This window comes from Halyomorpha halys, unplaced genomic scaffold (assembly GCF_000696795.3).
Source record: "Halyomorpha halys isolate HHAL.00 unplaced genomic scaffold, Hhal_1.1 Scaffold420.1, whole genome shotgun sequence".
NCBI lineage: Eukaryota > Metazoa > Arthropoda > Insecta > Hemiptera > Pentatomidae > Halyomorpha > Halyomorpha halys.
Window position 1 is genome coordinate 683,959 of NW_027107456.1, and position 7,928 is coordinate 691,886.

A 7,928-nucleotide genomic window follows, 5' to 3' on the forward strand; every position below is an offset into this window, starting at 1 on the left:
TAATAATGTATAGTATGTTTCATCACAAAACTCCACTAAACTTGTCTAACGAAATAGAATTAATTAATTGTTTGTGAAGCAGTATGTATCCAAATGAAATCAATTAACTCAATCCATTCAACAAAATTGCATTAATTACTTTTTGTACTTAATATATATATATATATATATATATGGTATATATATAGATATATCTCTTAAGTAAGTATTACACATTTTGTAGTCATTTTAAACGAAGACTAATATTATAAACTAAAAATAAAGTTATTAATATGAGAGAAAATGTACGCAACAACCTTCAGTACCTAAAATAGGAGGTATCGTATCATTTACGATAGATGGGACGTAAACATTATAAACAATATATCTACCATTTTTCTTTTCGTCTTACTAAAATCCTCAAGCAGCTTGGGATTATCACTCTCAATTTACTTTATTTTCTAAGAAATATGGAGATAGTTTAAGCTTTTCTTATATTTAAGTATCTTTCAAATGAATTTATTGAACTAAATTTGTTTTCAAAGCCACAAAATAAATTTCAAGAGCACGTCCGAGATGCAAAATCTTTAACATTTGTGTATTTTTTATTATTTTGTAAAAACTGCCTATAGTTTGCCTTCACAGCCTACTGTCAAACTAAACTAAACTATGTTGAAAAATTAGGTGTTTACAGATGACCACGGGGTAGCTCAGTGGGTAAGGTGCTGTAACTATTAACTTCAATGACCCCTTTTCGAATCCGGCTGTGGCAGATATGGTTATATGTTAATATGGCCGTGAGGCGAACTTGTGGGTTCGAGAAGCCCTCCTGGGTCCAGCCATTCTAAAGTGGGTACCCTTAATTGGTTAAGTTGGATACGTTAATCTATAATTATGTTTAATTTATTACATGTTTCTAGATTTTTTTTTCAAAATTTGGTATTAATTATAAAAAATGCCACTTCTCCCTCAAAAATAACAACTTTAACACATTCGGCTACCTCACCTTCTCCACAAAAAAGAAACTCAATTTATATTATATTAGGATCTAAAATGAAGATATTGAATAATTCAGTGTTTACGATACGTGATTTGCCTTAATCTGTAGTACAGCATAAATTAATCCCGTTTCCGATTTGTACCGGAATAAACAAGATAAGGAACATGGTTTCATGTATACATTTCAACCAGGTTTACATTGTGAATTAACGGAAGGAATTAATGAGTGGAATGAATTAATGAATAGAGCATCGAATTAGAACTGGATTTTTTTTCCACAAGGATGCGGAAATGAAATGAATAATCTTTGCAAGGACTCGACTAAAACATTATTTTTCAATTGTTAATGATACTTTTTACTTGAATCTGGCGAGAACCTCAGGTAAACCATCTGTATAAAAAACAACAATTAATGTAGTAACGCCGAAAAAAAGTCATAGGATTTTTAAAAAAAAGTCTCAGAGAGAGAGAGAGAGAGAGAGAGAGAGAGAGAGAGAGAGAGAGAGAGAGAGAGAGAGAGAGAGAGAGCACCAAACTCGACTTGGAGCAAAATAGAGACACTCTTGGTTTTTTTGCGGTTCATACCTTCCAACTAACACCCAAATATGAGGAAATTTAAACAACAAAACATTTACAAAATAATTTGCTTTCAGTCACTCCGTTGGTCTGAAAGCAACTAGTGGTTGGGAACTCCTGTTTTAGACATTACCTTATATTAAACGTCCCTAAAGTAGATTTAACGGAGGAGTGGTGTGGAGGAGGTCAGACAAGGGTGTCACCTCCTTTGGCCACGCCCAAAAGGACCATGAGTAACTTTAGACATATATGATGCATTGTCGGCTCCCGATAATTACCTCTCAGTAAGATTTCAAAATCACCGTAATAGGAACACGAAGAATTGGTTTATTAATAGCAAATTTAGTGCTTAAAACATCATTATATCTTTAATGCACTAAATTAATGTTTGATAAGCATTTATAAACAACATGGCCTTAGGTGTTAGCAGATTTAAAACACGGTGGACTAGCTCGGTTATTTTTCTATTTAACTTTTTTAAATTCTGTCTTTTCCTGTTTCTATATTTATCACACACTCACCATGATTAAAAGAGATTGTTAAATAGCAACTGTGCCAGACCACTCAACATAAAAGAGAGGCGGCGAACACTAACGAGCATAAGAACCGTTGCTGCTGACAGATGGAAATCTTCTAAAGAACCGGCAAAATAACGACAAAGCTCACGTCCTCTGGCTGACATGTCGAAGGTTGTCAATTACCTAACTTTTCAACAGAACTATCTCAGCCTTCGCTTTCATTTCTACGCCCGCGAACAAATCCTTTTTCTGCTAACAACTGACAAATTGCCAAAATATTTATTTAAAATGATTTATAACTGTATCACTAATACATTAAGTAAATATGCTACATTATTAATAATGCATTATTTGAGAAAAAGCATGCCTCTTCTAGAGCTCCCTTGTTGTTCTTTGATGAAATATCGAAGGATTATAGGCAATCCAATTACAATTATTGTTAGAAAATAGTAAATTTGAGATAGTATGGAGTTTATAAGGTAAGGATAGGTGGACTAAAGGAAAAATAGACCCAAATATAAAAAACTAGGTTTGCAGGAGCATTCATGGTACTTTAGTTATAATTTCTTCTTGTTAGAGAAAGGGGAAATAAACGGATTCCGCGCAAATTTTGAAGGAAACCTCCCCCAGGATCATCGAAGAAGGACTAGATATCTTCAAAATAAGTCGAGTGAGAAATCGTTTGTAATACTGTTTGTATTTATGTTTAATCGAATGAGACCACTCATTCCCATGACGATAAAAGTTTTTAATATTGTTGGCGAATAATACAGAAAAATCACTTTTATTTTGCTGAACTAGGTTATTGAAGCACAAATTGTACTTGCTTTTTTCCAACTATTACGAAGGACTTTGTATTAGGGGAAGATAGAGTGAAAATGTTACTGTTTTCAATATTCTGAAGAAACCAAAAAGTGGGAAAATTTGAGAAACTAATTAACCTAATTAAACTGCAAAAAAATTAAATGAAACATATTACCTAAAGAAATATTTATACACAATTAATTTGACATTTTATGTTATCATATAACTGTACATTTTAAAAGCTCTACTGAGTGGTTCAATTTTTCAAATATTTTCTTGGGGATACCAAAGCTCAGAGAAACTGAGTTGTAGTTGTCGAGAAATTTTAATTAATAAGTAGTACATAGTTTTAGTACCTCCATAAATATAGTACTTGAAAATGTTTATTATATGTTCTCTTCGATTCAGAAACATAATCACTTAAAAAAAAAAAACCATACCTGACTCGATTTATTTTAAGCAAACTATTTTTCAAATATCCCCTTTCATTTCGATCCGGAAAATCCCCTCTCCAGAAAAATTACTCCGGAAATTTTTGGACTGCAAATCTCGGTTCATACAAACAAGACGAAATTAGGGCCACAGTTTGATAAATAAATGTAAAAATATGTATTTTTTTATCTATATTTACCCTAAAAGGATCTATTTTTGGCATAGAATAATTTTTAATCCCCCGCCTTTCACAAAATATTTCAAGAATAGTTAAATGTAATCAAAGAGTTTAGGGTGCAATAAATAAATCATTCACTGACTCGTCATCATTCTAATGAAAATAATTCGAAGCAGAGTATTTAAATTAAAAACATTTTCATAATATTTATATTTTTTTTTGTAATTAGAGTAATGCCTTGACTCCTTTAAAAATCTGTTAAATCTGTCTATCATGCTAACTTTTAACAAATCATATGACTCTTGTTTTTATTCATGTTAGCTAAAGGGTTTCCTTCAACACCACTTAGAGGATTTCCTTCTTTAGCGATGAAAAGATTGTTGACCGTGGATAATACATATGAGAAGATCTTTGTGTGTGTGGTCAATGAAGCAGCCTATTATTTAGTGCCCACGCTTCGACCTGAATTTCCAGCCTTATCAGGGCAAACAAAAAAAAAAAGATAACAACCAATGTATATAAGGATATATTAAAATGATTAAAAAATAGGTAACATGAATAGCTAAAGTATTATAAGAAGCTAAAGCCTGTACGAGAAGAGATATATTAAAATTAAGCAAGAGGAATGAACAAATAATAAAATACACATGAAAATCAAGTAAGTGTAAGTATAATAATCTCTGAAAGGTAAAAAAAAAAAAATAGAAAATAACGATTCGATTATTTTATAACTGTGACATTAATTAAAAATGTGAGAAGAATTATTTTTAAGTTTTAGACCTGGTATGAATGATTTCGAATTAATTAGATGTTTAAATTGCCCTTTATTTGACTTTACTGTGGCTAACCTAATTACATTGAGGTGGCTATACCTCAACTTGAGCGTGTAATATTTGCTTATGGAATTAAATTCCTATGGTGCTGAGTCAGATCTCAACGGGGCTTTCCTATTAACAAGCTGTTCTAAGCCTAAAGGCATTAAATTGGACGGATTCCGGGGAGTCTTCCTTGGAAAAACATCATATGATACAATCCACATAGTATGCCAATTAACGACAAAAGTATCAATAAAAATGAAATATTCTACCAAACATAATCAACGCTATTAATTTTATATTGATCATTTCAAAACAAAACGTAACAATGAACTAATGAGAAAGTCTTTCTAACTCAAGAGACACAAAGGAAGTTAAAAAAAAAAATTAAGTCTCTACCGCTACAACCCATGGAGGGTCTGCAGTGCAGTACTTTGGAAGTACCAATACTAGCCCAACGGTTGTGAAAGAAGGAGATTTGGTCAGAATCACGCTCGTAAGCAGATTTTTACCCAATTAAGGGTACCCACATAATGAGGCTGGATTAGATTTTTATTCATGGCGATCAACATCTAGGTTATTACACTCTTTTTACTTCATTTATCTTCTTGCCTTTGACATTTGATGGTTGAATGTAGACTATTTCCTTTTTTACACTGGTCGGTATTGGTAGATTATATTTTAGTATAAAGTTGAGTTTCTTTCAGAAATTTTATTATTTTGTCTATGGATTCTGCTGAGTCTTCAAGGGCCAATTTCTCTTGTATGAGGAATTTTATTATTTTCGAAGGCTTGACGAAATGATGGGCATTCTCCAATTATATGGTTTATCGATAATGGGGAATGACAGGTTCGGCATATGGGCTGGTCCTATTTTGTGATTAAGTGGAAGTGAGTTAATTTGGAATGTCCTATTCTTACTCTTGCAACAATCACTTCTTCTCTTCTGTTTCCCCTTATGGCACTTGTCCACTTTTGTGTGTTTTTTATTTATATTTCTTAGTTTATTGGTGAGTGGTACGGCAGCCCACATTGAATCCCAACTTTTCCTTTATGTCTTTCGGCTCGTAAATTTGGAGTGGTGGAACGTTCATTGTAGCAGCCTCTTTACCCTTGAGGCTGGAGGTTTCCTGAACCCACAGGGCTGACTCACGCCTACAGTGATAAGTAAACAGAAAATAATTAACTGCCACCGCAGGATACGAACTCGGTTCCATCCAGTTAATATCTTAGTGCCTTATTTCTGAGTTACCCACTCCCCATTAAGAAAATATTTAGTTAAATTATGAAAATCTTGTTGGGAGCGCGTTAGCCTCGGGGTAAAGTAAAGCGCGTGGCTACTAAATTTAATAAGGACCTGAGTTCGAATCCGTGTGGGCAGAAAATTGTTTTCTGTTACACTGTAGCCGTGAGTCAACTCCTGTGGGTTCTGGAGCCCTCCTGGGGTCCACCCAGCCTCTTGAATTGGGTACCCTTAATTAAGTAAAAATCTGGAGGTTGAGCGTGATTATGACCTTCTTGCACAAACGTTAGTCTGGTAATGGTACTTCTTTTAAATAATAATCTTGTAAAGAGCTTCTTTAACTATCTTTTAACTCCTATGATTACTTGTATGTTAAATCATTTTGTTTTATCAATGTACTTTTATTAATTTTTTTTTATTTTTCATTACCGAATTTTACTCAGTAGTAAAATTACTATTACTTCATTAATTAAATATTTTTTTAACCTATTTTGTACTCCTGAATAATAATTTTAGGATCTTTTATTACCTTTAAAATTAAGGTTATAGTAAACTAACGTGGAAAAAAAATTAACAATAGACTGATTCTGTGTAGAAAATTGTTTTTTTTTTTAAATTGGCCACTTTTTTTTTTTTTTTAAACGATCACTCAAAAACATTCTGAACTGAAAAACTGATCATCTCCCAATTGTACCATCAAGCTTTAAAATAACGCTCTGAAACTTTCTTGTTTAATTATCTTTAATTCTATGTCAAATAAATTGAGGTCTATGTCAGATTAAACTGAGATTCACCTATATTTTTGTGAAACAATAATTTGGTGAGGAATTATGTCTACTGGAAATACCAGTTTTATTTTTAAATGTAATTACAAATTACTAAAATATTCCATTAACCTCTAAAAAAAATATTTAAATTAAATATGCTATCTAACCACTCAAACCCCCTAGTTTCTAATCTTGTATCCTCTTTCATTCCTGACAATCCTCCGAGGAGCCTGAAAAGAAGATGGCCACGAGACCAACTAATGTAAAATGTCATTAGAATGCTACCAATGGGTAGTTTCTCTACACGCCTGTAACACTCCAATTTAACTTAGATCAGATTTACTAAATTTATTATAATGTACAGTTGTAAATAGCAATAAATAAATATTTTTAAAAAAAATTAAATATGTGATGTATGTAAAACCAATCCAATTTCCGTATAATATTAAAAAGTTGGAGCCGAATTAAAAAAAAAAAAATATGTATACAAAAAACACATATTAAAACAAAATCAGGATAAATTCCAAAAGTAGCTTTAACTTCGATTACACGAAACTAAAGCTAATTAAATGTGAACATTACTCATATTTTACAGCACACTCTATAAGCACAATAAATGTATGGAAACTTATAGAAGAAATAAATAAAATTAATGATAATTTACTAAAATACAGGAATAATATGATGTTTAATATTGGTTGAATAGGTACCACACTTTATATCTGACCCAGAGAAATAATTTTAATTTTAATTAGTTCGAAGAACGACGTAGATATAAAGCAACATTAATAGTTTGGAACATTGGTGTATTTATAAATTACATCTTAATGAGTAGTCAAGTAAAATAAAGTAAATAAATTGTTATTATGCAATATATTTTGATTTTTTGTTCTTCGTTTGGATTAGTTTAATTTTATTTTTTGAACTTCTTAAAAATTAAGTATGAATCTAGAAAATATTGTAGCATTTCATATTTCTTAAGTAATTGAGAAACTAAAATTATATTCTTAAAAAAATCTTCTTTAAAAATACTCCTTTTAAAGAAGATAACTTTCTGTGTTCAAGGCAAAAGCGTCATCTAAGCACCAACATTCAGGATTCTAAAACTCCAACTATAAATTTACAGTTCTTCGTATATGCCAGAATTATTCTCTAAAATGAGGAAAATCAGAGACAACTGATCTATGAATAAATAAAAACCATTTAACAATAGTTGCCAGATAACTGAGATTTAGTGCCTCTATTCTACTAGCCTGAATTAGGATGAATTGGGATGTACTAACACACAGTCGACATAATTTTTATTTTACTGGTTTCTGGATAAATGTTACTGGTTAGTTTTTGAGTGAGAGTTTTGTTTACAATCTTTGAATAATTTTAAATTATCATTGACCCGCACTAATGATTTGGAGTATTTTAAAATAATTCCAGAATAGCACCTACCATTCCATCAATATTTCTCCAACTGATTTCCTCTTTCTCCGCTGGATTATTCTTAAATAACGATCTTCTCTCTCTGAGCGCTTTTGGGGCCTCATGACCAGCAAAGTTTTGGGATACAGGAACGATAACTAACAAACATATTTAAACTAGTTTCCACTTCTAATTCTGACAGTT

The 7,928-nt window shown here is 31.6% G+C and overlaps 1 protein-coding gene across 2 annotated transcripts in view; it reads right to left on the reverse strand.

The window, feature by feature from the left end:
- LOC106682510 (protein Malvolio) overlaps window positions 1–7,928 on the reverse strand; it is a 113,857-nt gene that overhangs the window by 2,958 nt on the left and 102,971 nt on the right. The gene's annotated exons all lie outside the window — the stretch shown is intronic.